Genomic DNA, 18,886 nt, shown 5'->3' with positions numbered 1-18,886 from the left:
CGGACCGCTGCCAGTCCATGGACCAGGGGGCTGGGTACCCCTGCTGTAAAGTAATTACTAGGGTAAGATGTGGTTACAGTAGAAATATCAGTAGATGTATCAGGTGAAGAGATGCGAAAACTCTTACCGTATTTTTCGGACTATAAGACACACTTTTTTGTCTCCCAAAAGGGGGTGAAAATGTCTGGGTGTCTTATAGGCCAAATATTGCTGAAGCCGCGCCCACCCACGGCTGTTTTTTTTTTTTTGCCTCCGCACATCCCATTTAGGGTTGCCAGGTCTGCTTCCAAAAAATAGCGGACAAGCGGGGGGGGGTGGTGTTAAGTAGTAAAAAAATAAAAAAAATTACAATTAAATTATGTATTTTCTTACAAACATTTTAACACGTATTAAAATAATCACTTCAAAACTTTACTTACAATTCAAAACATCAAATATATTATTATAATAATATGTAAAATATTAAATTACCTTTTAATTTCATCATAAAGCTTTTGAATAAAAAAAATGTCCACTATTTTGTGAAAAAAAAAAATAGTGAACATAATGTGAAAAAAGCGGACTGTCCGCTCAAATAGTGGACACCTGGCAACATTAATCCCATTTTTGGACCTTTTTTGGGCCTTTTTCAGGGCTTTTTTCAGCTCATTTTCAGGGCTTTTTTTCAGCCCGTTTTTGAAGCTTTTTTTGGCCCATTTTTAAGGCTTTTTTCAGCTCATTTTCAAGGCTTTTTTGGCCCATTTTCTTCAGCCCATTTTTTGGCTTTTTTCAGCTCGTTTTTAAGGCTTTTTTGGCCCATTTTCAAGGCTTTTTTCGGCCCGTTTTCAAGGCTTTTTTGGGGGAACTTTTTTTCAGAAAAAAACAGCCTGAAAAAAGCCTTGAAAATGGCCTGAAAAAAGGCTCGAAAATGGACCAAAAAAAAGGCTGGAAAAGGCCCCAAAAAAGGCCCAAAAATGGGGCGCACAGAGGCCAAAAACTTTTTTTGTTGATTTCCTCTTCTAAATTTAGGTGTGTCTTATAGTCAGCTGCGTGTCATAGTCCGAAAAATACGGTATGTCTTTTATTAGGTTTATAGAAGAAATAATTTTATTGAGAACAATTTGTAGATACAAGACCCCTGCCCTCTTTACATTTGACTGGAATTCTGGCAGATCCAATATTGCTCTCAAGGCTTTCAAAGGAAACTTTTTCAGCCCTGCCCATAAATGCCAGAGACTGAATCAAAAATATTCTGCCTTTACTAGCTGGGAAATCTCTACCTGTGTCAGCTTCAGTTCCCAAAATCCCATTACCAAAGTAGCCATCACTAAGAATTCTGGGAACTGCTGAATAGAAAATATCTACCTTAGGGAAGAGCATTCTGCATGGCCTCTTACTTTCTATCCTGATACATGTGGAGATAAAGTCTTTTTAAATAAAAAAATAAATTAAAGTTCTTTGCAGATAATAATCAGCATTGTAGTAAAACCTTAATGCCCTATGAAACAGATATTTAGCTGATTTTACATTCAAATATTAAATAAATAAATAAATAAATAAATAATTTTATTTCTATACCGCCCTTCTCCCGAAGGACTCAGGGCAGTGTACAGCCTATTAAAAACACAAAACAACATCAGTTAAAATAGTTTAAAATTATTAAATAAATTCGGCTAAATTTTAAAACCCCAGAAATTTAAAACCCAATTTAAAAATGTTATGTTGATAGCCCAGCCTGGTGGAACAACAGGGTCTTTAGTGCGCAACGAAACACCCGGAGGTCGGAGATCTTACGTATTTCCGAGGGCAGTTCATTCCACAGGGCTGGGGCACCCACAGAGAAGGCCCTCCCCCTGGGTGTCGCCAGCTGACATAACTTGGCCGATGGCACCCTGAGGAGGCCCTCTCTGTGGGAGCAAACTGGCCGGTGGGAGGCTATTGGTGGCAGAAGTCGGTCTCGAAGGTACCCGGGTCCTATGCCATGGAGCGCTTTAAAGGTGGTAACCAGCACCTTGAATTGCACCCAGAAGACCACTGGGAGCCAGTGCAGCTCGCGCAGGAGGGGTGTCATGTGGGTGCAACGGGTTGCACCCATAACCACCCACGCGGCCGCATTCTGGACCAGCTGGAGCCCCCGAGTGATCTTCAAGGGGAGCCCCATGTAGAGAGCATTACAATAGTCCAGCCGGGAGGTGACAAGGGCGTGAGTGACCGTGCGCAAGACGTCCCGGTCCAGAAAGGGCTGCAACTGGCGAATCAGGCGAACCTGATAAAAGGCCCCCCTGGCCACGGCCGTCATATGCTCTTCTAAAGACAGCCGTGCGTCCAGGAGGACACCCAGATTGCGAGCCCTCTCTGTGGGGGACAGGGATTCACCCCCAATAGTCAGCGATGGCACCTGCTGACTATATCGGGACGCCGGGAGCCACAGCCACTCAGTCTTGGAAGGGTTGAGTCTGAGCCTGTTCCTCCCCATCCAGATCCGCACGGCCTCCAGGCAGCGAGACATCACTTCAAGGGCATCGTTGGGGTATTGATTCTTCATCAGGAATATTTTTATAATATATTATAACAAGCTATAATAGCCTTAATATTTGATTATGGCTATTATAACCTACAACAATAACACATAGTGGGATAAAATTATGAAGAGGAGGCTAAGGTAAAGGTAAAGGTAAAGGTTCCTCTCGCACATATGTGCTAGTCATTCCCAACTCTAGGGGGCAGTGCTCATCTCTGTTTCAAAGCTGAAGAGCCAGCACTGACCGAAGACGTCTCCGTGGTCATGTGGCCGGCATGACTAAACGCCAAAGGTGCATGGAATGCTGTTACCTTCCACCAAAGGTGGTCCCTATTTTTCTACTTGCATTTTTTACATGCTTTCGAACTGCTAGGTTGGCAGAAGCTGGGACAAATAGCGGCACTAGGGATTCAAACCACTGAACTGTAGATCTTTCAATTGACAAGCTCAGCATCTTAGCCACTGAGTCATCGCATTCCTTAGGAGAAGAGGCTAGTAAGGATTATATTTAGAGCTATGAATTCAGTAATTGTTGTTAGACAATGTTTCCAATACAGAAGAAAAATTGCACTAAGTTAAAAATGGTGAATTCCTCATAAGAAAATAAAAAACTGGAGCCTCAACCCCACTTCTAATTAGGAGGAGAAGGAGAAAAGAGCCTTGGAGAAACTATGCACAAATCATTAGCAAAATATGAATTCAGCCTGAGAAGGAAATAAGGTGTTAAAAAGAAAGTGAAAGTTTTCATTTACTCCCTTTAGTATAAGCGCTGCCAGGCTTTCAAGATCCTGTTCTTATATATCAATAATGGTGAACCTATGACACACGTGATATTTTAGGTGACATGCTAGCATTTGCCAACACTGACAACAGCTATTCTCGAAAGCATGTTCCATTCTCACATGATTTTTGAAAATTGTGAAAGACCATGGAAGACCGTTCTCTGAAGCTGGTTCAAGAATGAATGTCTCGTGTGACGCACTGCAGGCCGTGGGGCAGGGGTGGGTTCTACTTACCTTTGCTACCAATTTGCAACGGGATCGCGTGTGCATGCTTGCTTCACATGCACAGATCAACTATGACGACATCCAGGGCGGTGGGCGGTTTTACTACCGGTTCTTGTGAACCAATCCGAACCAGGGGCAACCCACCACTGCCATAGGGCCAATTAACAAAAAGAGAAGACTGACTGAAGGTAAGTGGTGCATGGCAGATCCTGGGGAACACTGGGTCATGGAGGTGATCATGCCATTCCCCAAGGCTTGGATTCCTAATATGAGTTGGACTTTTTGAGTGGCAGTGGTGGTGTTAGGAGTGAAGTCGAAGCCTGTGCTTCCACTTTAGTTACAGCCTCGGTATCACCGCTGACTGCCTTTGTTCAGGATAGCCTAGATTTGGGGGGGGGAGGGAGAGAGGGGGAGAGCAGATATAGAAAATTGTTAGTCTTTTGTTGGGGGGTGGAGTGTCCCTGTGATATGCCAGCAGTCATAAGTCCTTTTCCTAATTTTTGATACCAAGTCCAAAAGGTTTGCCATCACTGACCTATATCAATAAAATAGAATTCTAGTATTTTTTGTGGCATCTATTTTCTGACCTGGTGTAGGAAAAGAGCAAGGGGGGGGGGCAGAGTTAAGTGAGTTATCAGCCTAGAGTCTTTCTTTATCTTTATCTTTATCTTTTATTAGATTTGTATACCGCCCTTCTCCTTTCGGACTCAGGGCGGTGAACAGCCAAAATAAAAACATTTGTACACAAAAGTTAAAATAATTTTTAAAAATAATTAAATGAAATTTGGCCCATAATTTAAAACATTTCAATTAAAAATCAGTATCAAACGTTAAAACCAACATGGAATCAGGCCAGCCTGGCTAACTGAAAAAAGTAAGTTTTTAGGGCCCGACAAGTTCCCACAAATGGTCTAAATCCAACTCTTCTTAAATTCTGTTAACCATTATCTGGTGCCAATTTATTATTTAATGTTAGTTGACAGGAGTCTTGTATACATGTTTGAATAATAAATCTTCTTAACTGCAATTAATATATGGTCTGTTTCTTTGCACCTGACGCCTAGCCTACTTCAAAGGGCTAACAGGGAAGCCTGTTTTAAAATATATTTTATTATCAAATTCAGTGATAATGAAGCATGCATAAAACACTTCTACATTGCATATACATAAAGTATATACATAAAGTATGTGCTGTATATGCTGTGCTTTTACTTTGGTCTGATTCTGCCCTCAGAAATTCTTAAAAAAAAGGTGTAGAGAACAGTGACAAGGGTTACTAAACTTTAAAAACATGGCTGAAAAATGTAACTTTCCAAGGGAAATTCCACAGGGAGGTCCTCTTTGCTCTGGATTTTTAGTGGGTTTAAGTATTATTTGGTTTGCTTCAAAATATTGCTAAAAGAAATATTGAGGCAAGTATCACTGCTGAATGACAAAAAGGAAAGAGAAGCAAAGAGAAAGAAAGAAGGAAGGAAGGAAGGAAGGAAGGAAGGAAGGAAGGAAGGAAGGAAGGAAGGAAGGGGGCACAACATCATTTAAAAGATTTTTAAAAACATTGTTTTGGCACACAGTTCTGTGAATTTTTTTGTTTTGAGGGAATGGGAAATTTTTTCATGACCAAATAAATCAAAACCTACACTCTGTATTAAAAAACAACAACAAACGTTCTTTGAACATTCATCCAAGCCTCTTATTATCAAGTTATGGTGATTCTTTGAAAAGAAATGAAAGTATAAGCCTCCACCGGCATTTCCCTTGAAATATAAAATTATGAAAAAAATGGAGTATGGGCCACACCTTGATCATGTTTCATGTCTTATTTTTGGTACCCAAGTAGAGCAGTTCTAATTACAATACTTCCTCGATACTCTCCACAACAAAGGCTTCAAGATTTCTAAGGAGACTGTTGCTATAAACCTGCTGTAGACATAAAGATGAGGGAATATTTTTAATATGATCTATTGTTGATGCTCTCTGAGCTTGAATGTTTGTTTGCAGACAATTCAATGCTATCTAGAGTACATTCTCCATTAACAAAAACTAATCTAAATCTAGATGATTGTTCTAAATTTCTAATGCAATTGTTTCTCTGGTCAGTCTTTTAGATTCTTTCTCTCTCTTTTTTTGCCTTCACATGCTCAAGTGTCCAATATTATATTTGTCCAGCATGTCCAAATGTCCAACATCAAGCAAAGTAGCTTCAGGAGACAAAGGCTCCAGACTTTGTAGTCTAACCCACTACACTAAGTAATCTCTTTCAAATTTCAGAGCAGATTTTCAAAATTATGCCAGGTAGGATTACTTTTCAGACAAAGCTTCTTTCCGGCAAAGCTCACTGACCATAGAGATTATTCACTAACAGCCCAAAACAGTAGCATTCCAAAAGTCAACAACAGTTCCAACATGGATAAGTCAAAAGGGAACAAATGAGGTGGGCTGAAGAATCTAAATATTCCTTGTGATGCAAGAACCAAGGAATCTAAACTGCAAGACTGAATGGTAGATGGTTGATGATACACTTCTATAATGGAGCCATTTAAATTCATCCAGAGAAGTGGTGAGCCAATGCATTGTTTCAATGCAAAATAGTTAGACAATTAAATTTATTACTAGTGTCTCCTTTAGCAACTCTCAAGCCTGACAATGGCATTACACCTTCAGGAGTGTCTGGTAATAAGGTAACTTTATCTTTGACTGAAAATTTTAGGAGCATAAGGCTGCCCCACCTGAGACTTGGCAGTAAGTTACACATGTCCTGTTTCATCATTTCAGAGTACAACTCAGCTTCTTGGTTTGACTAGGTGGAAAACTGCCTGATATATCTTGGCTAGGCTAAAAAAATCTTTATTTTAGACAAGTATAAAGCCACACAAAACAATTGACTGCCCATAGCCAATGGCAATAGGATTGGGCATTTATACCTTTATGGGTTTAGAGTCGTCTTCCTCCCTCTCTTCAAAATTAACAGATGCTTGTCACAGTTCCTCATCGCCTCAAAATTGAACAATAATGGCCATCTCAGGCTGGGAACTTTTGGTTTCTGCCTTGTCCATCTCAATTCCTAACTCCCCCCCCCTTTATTTTCCTTCTTCCCTCCCCTTTGATTGTAGAATAGCAACAACATTTAGGCTTATATACCAGCTTTTAGCACTTTACAGCACTCTCTGGGCAATTTACAATGTAAGCATTATTTGCATATTGTCCCCAACAATCTGGGCCCTCATTTTACTGATCTTGGAAGGATGGAAGGCTGAGTTAAACTTGAGTCCCATCAGAATTGAACTCCAGGCTATGGATAGAATTAGCCTGCAATATTGCACTTTAACCACTGTGCCACCAGAAGTGTTAGGTGCTTCACCTAATCCTTCCTCTTGCTTTTGTGCAGTTAGAGAGGATTCTCCTTCTCCTTCTGTCACCATTTCGTATTCTTCTAAAACTCCCCCACCTCAAAGAACTCCTCACTTCTTACTCTTCTTAATTGGGGAAGCAGAAAGGGAGGGAATTTCAGGATCTCCTTACCCCTACTTCAGCCCTCATTTTCATGAGGCAATCATGAAAGTATTGTTTACTTGGCAATCATGCAGTTGTTACCTCCCACAATCAAGTCCCTCATCCCTTCGATGTCAGAACATCTGGCAGGGGCAGATACTTTTTCGTTCAACCTGTTCAGCCACTTTGGATTGTGGGGGCACTGTAGTGCAAATATAACTGTCAAAAGAGGCAGGGTGTATGTAGCTCAACTGTCACCCTTCAAAAACATTTGGTGTCTGAATAGCCCACCCAATGAATCAAATCAAAATCAAGCCTATCTCTCTCTACAGAAAATCAAAATACCCTCTACTTTGAAGACTTCATCCATTCCTTGCACCAAGCTGGGTGGTAGAGAAGAACAGATGTTATTTATGGGACTGCCTCTCTCTGAGGCAGATTAGATTGGCTGGGTACGCTCCAGGTCCCTTCTTTGAAAATTGGCCACCTATTGGGACCTAGGAAGAGTACCTTTTCCACATCTGCCTCTTTCTTGTGGAACACCCTTCCCTAGTAATCCAGAAGACCTCCATCACACATATGCATTCTTTTAGTAAAGGTAAAGTTTCCCCTTGCACATATGTGCTAGTCGTTCCCGACTCTAGGGGGTGGTGCTCATCTCTGTTTCAAAGCTGAAGAGCCAGTGCTGACCGAAGATGTCTCCGTGGTCATGTGGCTGGCATGACTAAATGCCAAAGGTGCAAGGAACACAGTTACCTTCCCACCAAAGGCGGTCCCTATTTTTCTACTTGCATTTTTTATGTGCTTTCAAACTGCTAGGTTGGCAGAAGCCGGGACAAGTAATGTGAGCTAACCCTGTTATGCAGCACTAGGGATTTGAACCGCTGAACTGCTGACCTTTCAATCGACAAGCTCAGTGTCTTAGCCACTGACCCACAGCGTCCCTTCTTTTAAGGTATGTTTAAGTCAGTCTTGACTCCTGGTGGCTGACTGAACATGTCCCTCTAGTTTCTTTGGCAAGATTTTGGAAGTGGTTTGCCCTTGCCTGCTTCCTAGGCTTCCCAGGGCTGAGGAAGAGAGAGACTGGGCCAAGATCCCCAGCTGGTTTTGTGCCTAAAATCAGGAGTGAAATCCAACAGGTTCTGACAGATTCTGGAGAACCGGTAGCGGAAAATTTGAGTAGTTCGGAGAACCGGCAAACACCAACTCTGGCTGGCCCCAGAGTGGGGTGGGAATGGAGATTTTGCAATATCCTTCTCCCAGGAGTGAGGAGGGAATGGGGATTTTGCGGTATCCTTCTCCTGCCACACCTACCACACCACGCCCACCAAGCCACACCACGCCCACCAAGCCACCCCCACAGAACCTGTAGTAAAACAAAAATGGATTTCACCACTGCCTAAGGTGAAACTAGAACTCATAGTCTCCTGGTTTCTAGACTGAGGGCCTTAATCATTATACCAAATTGGTCCCTTCCCACTCTTTTAGCTTTGCAGAAGGTCATCAAGACTTGACTGTTCACGCAGGCACTGTGGTATAGTGAGGGAGGTCTATGGATGATGTTGAGGAGATGACTGAGATGCCAGGCCTCCTTAATTTTGGTTTTAGTTTTGTATTTGTGATTTGCACATTTATTATTTCTGTAAGAATGCCTAGAGTTGTGTCTTAAGATGGGCGGCCATACAAATTTTCAAACAAACAAGCAAGCAAACAAATGAATAAGAAAGGTTCACAAGGAGTAGGAAAGGTACTACAGAAGTAGAAAACTGGATGTAATGTAATCTGTAAATGAAGGGTTACAGGGTTAATCTGTAGTCACATGTGTACTAGTCCATTTAGCCATCTCTGTAGCCACCATACTTCTCCGTGTTTCAAATTCTAAACCAGGAGTCAGAACTCTCTGAAAATCCGTTTCATTATCGTGCGGTTTTGCATTCCAAAACCCACATTTTGCAAGATCTCACAATCTCATGCAAGAACTATAAAATCTTATGACTGCCCTTGCTGGATTCCAGCACTTTCCTACAAAATTGCTGAAGTCTTTCAAGATTTAACCATCTCATGAGATTTCTGCCTTTTGCATTTTAAAATTATTTTGTTTTAAATAAGTCTTAGAGAGGCGCAGGCATGGTTCAGAAATGCAACCGATACCCTTGTTGCTTACAGCTGAAAAACTGGGGTCCATTAAACCTTTCCTAGAATGAAACCATTTCTGTGGGGAGGCGGCTCATGATCTCAGGCTTCTCAGCGCAAAGGCTTGGCACCCAAGAAAAAGGGATGGGGAAGAAATCGCATTAAGATATCAGTTCTTATGAAAATAGTACAGACAGTATGATGTAAGGGCTGCCGCCAAGTAACAATCAACAAAAGCCTGAGGCATTTGTTTTCTCAGTAGATCTTTGATTTCTCTTCTCTCTCAGCTGCTCAGTATGTGGAAAGGAACCAACAGTTCCGTATTAGGAAACAAATAGTTTCTAAAACAATCTCGATGGTAACTGCTCTTATCAGTAGTCACTACTTAGCTTGTAACTGCAACTAGTACCTATGTTGCTTTTTTTTTTTAAATTTGATTTATATGCGGCCCTTCTCCGGAGACTCAGGGCGGCTTCCAATGTGCTAAGCAATAGCCTTCATACTTTTGTATATTTTATACAAAGTCAGCTTATTGCCCCCACAAACTGGGTCCTCAATTTACCTACCTTAGAAAGGATGGAAGGCTGAGTCAACCTTGAGCCTGGCAAGATTCGAACTTACTTTAATTGCAGACAGCTGGTGTTAAATTACAGTGCTTTTGTCTACAGAGCTATCCAGGCTCTTCTTTTTATACTATTTACTATTCCTTTTGGATTAATAAAAATCAGACTGGGCCATCTGTCCATTAACTGTTAAACACAAAGTTGGCTTTACATTTTAAATCTAAATCAAATTCTCAAATTCTTCTTGTTGCTATTCTGCACCCCCATGTCACAGCGTAGCACAATAATAGTTCACAGAAAAATGCACTTCCAGTCATTCACAACTGTATAACAAAACTGATGCATCATATCAGAAATTATTGTTCAAGGGCAACAAAACCCTACCATTTTTTCCTGATATACTCACCAATCAATATATTCCAAGAGTTTCCAGAGTGCAATGATTCCCTAAATGTGGATCGATTAGTACTTTCTAATAGATAATTCATGCAACTTTCAATGCTACCGAAAGTTTTTGAATAGCAATTCTACCAAATATTGCAGCATGAAGAGTCCAGCCACCCAGCATGACCCAGCCAATTTTCCCCATTCCATACTTATTTCACCTCCCATTTTCTAATTCCAACAAACAGAACCAAACAGCAAACTTGGGCCTTAAAGGTTTGTCTTGGATCTCATTCATCCATCCATCCATCCATCCATCACATTTCTACACAGCCTACTGCACCTAAGTTACTCTGGGCTCCTTTCCACCCCACCAAAAAATGTTTTGAACTTCTGAAAATAAGACTCCTCTTTTTACACCTCTGCATTGGAAGTTGCCATACACTAAATAAATAAGCTGGGAGTGAACAGCATTATAATTGCTAGAAAAGGATTCCTACTTAGACAAGGATTGACAAGGATTGACACTAAGCCATTATATGGGCAGGTTTTTTTAAAATGTATTCTTGTTCACCCCAGCCTTGTCATCAGACTAGTACTTGAGAAGGAAGGAAGGAAGGAAGGAAGGAAGGAGGGAGGGAGGGAGGGAGGGAGGGAGAAAGGACTATCCCAGTTGACATCAAAGAGAAAGCAAAAGGGGGAAGACAATCTTGACCTATGGATGGATTGAGGCCTGTGAAACCTCAAAGGGGGCAGATCTTGAACCTGCAGCTCTCTTCCCTAGTGGAGAATGTTCCCATAAAAAGGAGGTCCAGTGGGGGGAAGTTGCAGAGATAATTACTGGAGGAGAAAAGGGTCACCTACATTTCCTAGGCATGCCAGGCTTGCCTTTTGGGACAGGTAACACCAAAGGACAGGACCTTTTCTTACTGGGTGTGCCTTTGCAAATGCAACCCTTATTTTCACAACAATGTCTCCATCACAACGTCAGAAATCTTGTCATTCATTAATAACTGTCTGCTCCATCCCTTCATGAACTGTATACTTCATTTGTTGGAGAGAGTTGTTGGCATTGCATATAGTGTTACACCTAGGATTGTTTTTCATAATGCCCCGAAGTAGGCTAGGTTCAGAAAAGTTGTGAAATCCAATTTTTTTTACTACCTGTTCTGTGGGTGTGGTTTGGTGGGCGTGATGTGATTTGGTGGGAGTGGCTTGGTGGGCATGGCAGGGGAAGGATACTGCAAAATCCCCATTCCCTCCTCACTCCTGGGGGAAGGATATTGCAAAATCTCCATTCCCACCCCACTCTGGAGCTAGCCAGAGGTGGTATTTGCCAGTTCTCTGAACTGCTCAAAATTTCCGCTACTGGTTCTCCAGAACCTGTCAGAACCTGCTGGATTTCACCCCTGGTTCAGACAATATATTACGCTACAGCTTATGATTTTTAAACCATAATGGGTGGATGCCCATGAGAAGCGAAGCCAAAATTCAACAAAGGACATTATGTTTTAATGGTAGTCTGTAAACCTGGTGGAATATTTTATTTTCATTTTTAACCTAGCTTATAATAAAATTCAAGACCATTGGTGGTCTAATAATAAGATTCATAGGCTACAGGTAATAACAACAAAATAATGGGGCAAACAGAATTGATGGGAGTCAAATGAAGGAATAAATAACATTCAGGGCCAAGACTGCCTGTAGTTCAGAACCACTAAGATAAGAAATAAGAAAAATGCACAGTGAACCAGTCTGATCACAAATTCTGGCATTCAAATGATTCCTTTATTCTCCTTCTCCAAAACAAGGATTAAGTAATAGCAGAGCATTTCAACCTCCCAGGATGCTCTATGGAAGACCTCAAAGTGTGTGTTTTGTTGGGGGGGGGGGAGTAAGAGACTTTAACAGCACCATGGGGTGAGAAATTGCTGAACTCACATCATTTAAAGAGTTTCAGTTACTTTAAAAGAACAAATAATGGAGATTTGGGCACTTAGCACAAAGAATTAAATTCTTGCTTATGTTATTAAAACAATCTAATGTTTTAAATGTAATGTTTTCCGTGGATAATTTCTAATCAAAGATACACTGAGCACAAATGTACAATCAGGGCAATTGGTAGTACAGTGGTCTAAGGCACCCTGTTACTAAGCTGGTTATTAAGACCAGCTGCCTGCAATTACTGCAGGTTCGAATCTCGCCAAGGCTCAAGGTTGACTCAGCCTTCCATCCTTTCTAAGGTAGGTAAATTGAGGACCTGGATTGTGGGGGCAATAAGCTGACTTTGTATAAATATACAAAAGAATGAAGGCTATTGCTGAGCACATTGTAAGCCGCCCTGAGTCTCCGGAGAAGGACGGCATATAAATCAATTTTTTTTTTTAAAAAAAAAAATCCTTTGTCCACTTGTAGATATTATGTTTCTGTAGCCATTATTTTTTTCTTCTTTTTTACTTTCTTTGTAAATGTACATTTACAAAGATGTACATTGTAAATAATGTACATTTAATTGAAGGAGAGTTATAATGGTCTGATGATTGATGTAGTGCACACAAGTACAGTGTTCTGTAAATAGGAATCCACAGTCACCTCTGTTGTGTATGTATCTATTCTGTGCGGGAAATTCAAATGTACTGTGACTTGTGATTGGTTAACGGTTGCCCCTGAAAAGTATATAAAGAGGGCTGTTGCCTGTATTCTTTCGCTGAAGTCTCACTCTGAATTAAAGAGCTGTTGTCACTAACTGCTTGTGCCTCTCGTTATTCCCGTGCTACAACAACCTCTATTCACAGATAAATCATGATTGCTGATGTGATCTGTTTTCTAGGCTACAATACTTTACCCCACCCAACATTTGACTTTGGATCATTTCTTCAATAAAGAAATGAACAAGGACAATGTCTTTGATTCATTTGTTTAAATGGGTTCTTTGTTTTATTTAGCTTTAGGACTTATATGGAGAACAGGTCACAATTTAGGTAATATTTAAGCAGAAACATTGAACATTCAAAAGAGTTTTGAACATGGCAGCTAAAACAGATCAAAAGTGGGATGATATATCACAATGGAATAATATTGGAAACTGCATAATTTCATTTTCTTGCACCCATGAACCTCTATTGACCACTAGTGCAAATGGCAGAGATAGTTGAGGGAAAGGTCTTCAGAACACTGTCCCTGTTTCTGTTTCTCATCTGGCCTTTGGCTGAATAAATGAGCTTCTAATTTTAAAAGATAAAGGGAACTGTCTGTCTCTTTGTCTATCTCTTTTTCTCCTATGTTTCCTTTTTATCAAGATATTATTTAGGTAGATTTTCTGTTCAGATATATTAAGTCTAATGTTTATTTCAAATATATCGAATGTCTATTAACATTCACTCTGCATTGTGACAAATACTTTATGAATCCTTTTTCTAAATGGGACATTCAGCTTCTTAGTATTCTTCCAGTATTCTGTTTATATTCAGAAATATATATATTTTAAAAGGGTTCCTGCTGAATTCAGATCTCCAAGAGGGGATGCATTTTACGTTCCTAAATAAAAAAAGCAGGGAGAGGAGATATAATTAACCATTGCTGTGACCAGCAAGTTCATACCACCTATTAGGATAGTCATAGCCCATATATTGACCACAATCCTTGAGCTAAGCCTTGTTGTACAGATGGAGTAGACCAGTGGTGAAATCCAATTTTTTTTACTTCTGGTTCTGTGGGCGTGGCTTGGTGGGCGTGGCTTGGCTTGGTGGGCATGGCAGGGGAAGGATACTGCAAAATCTCCATTCCTTCCCCACTCCTGGGGGAAGAATATTGCAAAATCTCCATTCCCACCTCACTCTGGGGCCAGCCAGAGGTGGTATTTGCCGCTTCTCCAAACTACTCAAAATTTCCGCTACTGGTTCTCTGAACTGCTCAAAATTTCCGCTACTGGTTCTCTGAACTGCTCAAAATTTCTGCTACCGGTTCTCCAGAACATGTCAGAACCTTCTGGATTTCACCCCTGGAGTAGACTTCTTTTGCCATCATCATTATGGCTAGACAAAGATCCTGTGTGGTGAAACTAATCAATCCACTTGATGAATTCTAGGACCTTAATGCATAATCATATGGCCCTTCAGCACAAGGAGGGATTCAAAATGGCAACCACATGGCAGTAGCCATACAGGGGTCTGTCTTTGAACAATTCAGTAGATTTTATTTTTCATTTAATATAGTGGCTGTGCTGCCTAAAAACTTTTAAGAGAGGTTATCAGCACAATCACTGTACTAAACACTATTTATCTCATCTTTAAAAAAAAAAAAGATTTGTGGTTTGAGTTGCATACAAGCTGGTTCAATAGTAAAGGGAAAGGATAACTTGGGCTGGTTAGGAATAATTGCTGTAATGTATATTTAGGCTGTTTTTAGCTAGGAGGCCAGATCAAAATCTTTAAGGAATGGGAAACAAAGAAAACAAGGCATGCAAAATCGCACCACTATGCCTACCGTCCCTGTCCTAATGTCCCATTTCATGTATTCATAATCATGTTTATACCCATGTTTTCCCAAAAATAAGACCCTGTCTTATATATATTTTTGAACCCCAAAATAAATGCTTGGCCTTATTTTCAGGGAGGTCTTATTATTTTGGGGTGCGTGAAGCAAGATGGGGCTCCTCTTGCCGTCTTACCTGATTTCCAGCTCTGTGTTTAAATAATTTCAGGGAGGGCTTATTTTCAGGGGGAGACTTATTTTCGGGGAAACAGGGTACTTATATCTGTTATATAATACGCGCTTGACAAACAGACAAACAAACAAACAAACAAATAAATAAATATTTTTTTTTAAAAAAAGATTTTAGCTGTTATACCATCCCGATCTTGCAACCTTCAGACACCCCAGTAGTGAACTATGAGGCTCACCTTGTGGTATGTGTCTGGGAGACTGCTTGCATAAACCAGTTCAATCATCAATCACCTTTGCATAATTTCGAAAGCTGTATATTGCAACTCAGACAAATTGTTCCCTCTTTCCTCTTCTCGTATACCAGACATGTTCTTGACAACCTGCCCATTATAAATTTTCATTTCCAAACTGCCCAGTGAGAAAATAAAGGAGAAGAATTCTAAGCAGATTAATGTTTAGAGGAATAAAGGCATGCCCATCAAAAAGACTGTAATTTGCAGTTTCCCTGAAAAAACTACTCATTCCCTGCCTAAGGACATGTAGGTTTCCTTATCAGCTTAATTAATTAAAATGCTTTGATGCCTTTTTAGTATGACTGATCCTTTGAGTGATCCCAGCCAGCTGTGTTAATTTGGTAAAGTAGTGGGAAGCAACTAATTGTATTTGTCAAAATAAGCAAATTGATTCCCATCGTGGCTTCATGGCTTTTAGAAAAACAAAACAGTTTGTGAACCAGGAATTTTGGGTAAGGACTGATGTCTAGTTTGCAAGCATTCAAAATGAATGGGCATCTCATACCAAGAAAATTCTCTTAAAGCATGTAAATTGTTGGGTGAAGATTGATGATCAGCATTTTAAAGAAGTATTATTTCCCTTTCTAAATTGAAAGAGCCTTGGTGGTGCAGCAGATTAAAGTACTGTTAAGTAACACCAGCTGCCTGCAATTACTGCAAGTTCGAATCTCACCAGGCTCAAGGTTGACTCAGCCTTCCATCCTTTCGAGGTAGGTAAAATGAGGACCCGGATTGTGGGGGCAATAAGCTGACTTTGTATAAAAAAGAACACCGCTTTGGGGGGGTGGGCGAAAGCCCTACTAAGCAGGTATATACAAAAGTATGAAGGCTATTGCCGCCCTGAGTCTCCGGAGAAGGGCGGCATATAAATTGAACCAATAAATAAATAAATAAATAAAATATCTTGTAAACAGGCAAACAGGAAAACCCCAGCTTACTACATTGTAAATCATGATTGTCGTGAAGCAAGTCATCATGTGATCACACCCAATTTTATGACCTTTTTTAGTGGCAGTCATTAAGTGAACCCATTTTTTTGCTATGGGATGAGGTTTTTTGCGAGAAACCAGAAGCAAATGCCAGTTTCCAGCAAAAATGTCACAAATTGCGTTCATGTGCCTGCAGGATATTAAAAATGATTGTAAATGCAGGCTGGTTGTCCAGTGCCCAAAATACAGTCACATGACCACAGTGGGGGGGGGAACCATCAGAACTTCAAATTGGGGTCATAAGTGCTTTTGGGAGGGTCCATCGTAACTTTAAATGATTGCTCAGTGATCAGTCATACAATGAGAAATACCTGTAATCATAATACAGGTAGTCCTTGACTTACAACAGTTCATTTAGTCACTGTTCAAAGTTACAACGGCACTGAAAAAAGTGATTTATGATCATTTTTCACATTATGACTGTTGCAGCATCCTCGTGGTTACATGATCAAAATTCAGATTATTGACAACTGACTCATATTTATGACAGTTGCAGTGTCCTGGGGTCATGGGATCATCTTTTGTGACCTTCTGACAAGCAAAGTCAACGGGGCCGCCCGATTCATTCAACATCCATCTTACTAACTTAACAACCGCAGTGATTCACTTAACAACTGTGGCAAGAAAAATCGTAACGTGGGGCAAAACTCACTTAACAACTGTCTCACTTAGCAACAGAAATTTAGGGTTCAGTTGTGGTCGGAAGTCGACCTGCTACACTAAACAAAACCAGCCAAATAAGGCAACCAAAAAAAAAAACAACCCCAAACTAAAGCAGCTACAAACAAAAACCAAATAAAATCATTGCAGGTTGGCAGATGAGAAATATCTGGCTTGCCAGGAAAAGAAAACAGCTGGACATGGGTTGGTTAGGCTATATAAACTAATTAAGGAAAATTGGGAGAGACAAGTTAATGTCATCCCTAAATACAATATATAAATATTTTTCAGATGGTTTCATGTACACATACACACACATACACACAGACAAACACGCACCATGGAATTCAGTGGAACGTACTCTGAGGTAAATATTTATCTGAAGCCTCACCATGCAGTCCACTGCATAGTTACTCAGGAATAAGTGTTGAATGAAAACTAATCCCAAATTAAGAGAGTGACAAATGGTTAAGGTGATGGATTGAGAGCAGACAGGTCTAGTTAAGCATAGAGGCCAGTTGGGTGGCTTTGCACCAGTCACTCTCTCAACCTTGGACTGGGAAGTAGAAAAAAATAAATCTCCAAAGATAATGGCAACCAACCTGTGTAGAGTTGCCAAGGAAATGGCATGGAGCTCTCCATAAAGATGCCAGGTGTTGGGATTGACTTGAAGCGCACACCTCCCCCCCCCCCAAAAAAAAAAAACTCCCAGTACACACAGAGATGATTGCAGTGGTTTTTTTTTGTTTGTTTGTTTGTTTTGGATTGTTGAATTGCTTCACATGCTGCAAGAGAGTGAGTGATGATATCAGGCCACTTCCAACACAATTTCTGCTGTGGAGTGGGTTTTTAAAAATGATCTCATAAATTCTGGATGTTTGGCAACCTTATGTAAGGTTGCCAGAATTTTATTGAAATTATTATTATTTTATTGATCTCTTGTCTCTGGGGTATGGATCCATTTAGTTAATTATTTAATAGACTCCAGATTCACTCTGGGCAGCTTAAAAAAACAACAATAAAAAGGAACTAGAGTGACTGCTTAATAATATCCCGCCAACAAACATCCAGACCTGGGGAAACAACCATATTATTAAAGACTTCCAGAACCTCACTTGGGTGGAAAGCCATAGCAATTTCTGGTATGATGTTGTTCAGACATTATGAAAGAGAAGGTATGCTTCCTATGTCCCAATTGATGACAACGATTGATAGAAGGGACCTGAAGAAACCAACTCCGCTTGATTTTACTGGAGAGGCAGAAAGTATATGAAATAGACCTGTGATGGCAAACCTATGGCACGCGTGCCACAAGTGGCATGCAGCGCCCTCTCTGTGGGCATGTGAGCCATTGCCCCAGTTCAGCTCCGCCATGCATGCTGGTCATTAGGTCTCTGCCGAGTATGCACGGGGGGTGGGGTCCGTGCAGGGGTCAGGGCGCATGCAGGGGGGGCGTGCAGGAGTGCACACGCATGCGGGGGCGCATATGCATTGCATTTTGGGGCTTTGGACACTTGGTCCGGAAAAGGTTAGCCATCACTAAAATAGACAGTCCTTGGATACCCTGGCTCTCTACCAAGAAAGGCTGGCTTTGTAGGTAATAGTGAGCACAAAAGTGAATTGGCTACCAGAAGCCCTTCAGTAATCTATGCAACTTGTAGAGCAATGGAGTTATAGGAGCATGCCCAACAATACCTGTACCATTGAATTTTGGACCAGCTTTTACTTCCAAATGGTCTTTAAGAGTATATAGAGTACAATGCAGGAATCCAATGCAGGGGTGAAATCCAGCAGGTTCTGACAGGTTCTTGAGAACTGGTAGCAGAAATTTTGAGTAGTTCGGAGAACCGGCAAATACCACCTCTGGGTGGCCACAGAGTGGGGTGGGAATGGAGATTTTGCAATATCCTTCCCCCAGGAGTGGGGAGGGAATGAGGATTTTGCAGTATCCTTCCCCTGCCACACCCACCAAGCCATGCCCACCAAGCCACACCACGTCCACGAAGCCACACCCACAGAACCGGTAGTAAAAAAAAAAGTTGGATTTCACCACTGATCCAATGTGTGGTGATTACGGCATGAGTTATTGTCTAAAGGGCCTTGCAATCAAACAATAAGTACAATTAGTACACAGGATGAAAATAGGGCCTATTAGCCACATGGTCTTCAAGCAGGAGCTGCAAATCCAAAATCACCCCCAGAC

Source organism: Pantherophis guttatus, chromosome 2, assembly GCF_059756535.1.
Source record: "Pantherophis guttatus breed Tessera chromosome 2, ASM5975653v1, whole genome shotgun sequence".
Lineage (NCBI taxonomy): Eukaryota > Metazoa > Chordata > Lepidosauria > Squamata > Colubridae > Pantherophis > Pantherophis guttatus.
The sequence above is the reverse complement of the archived record's forward strand: the minus strand, read 5'-3'. Positions refer to the sequence as shown.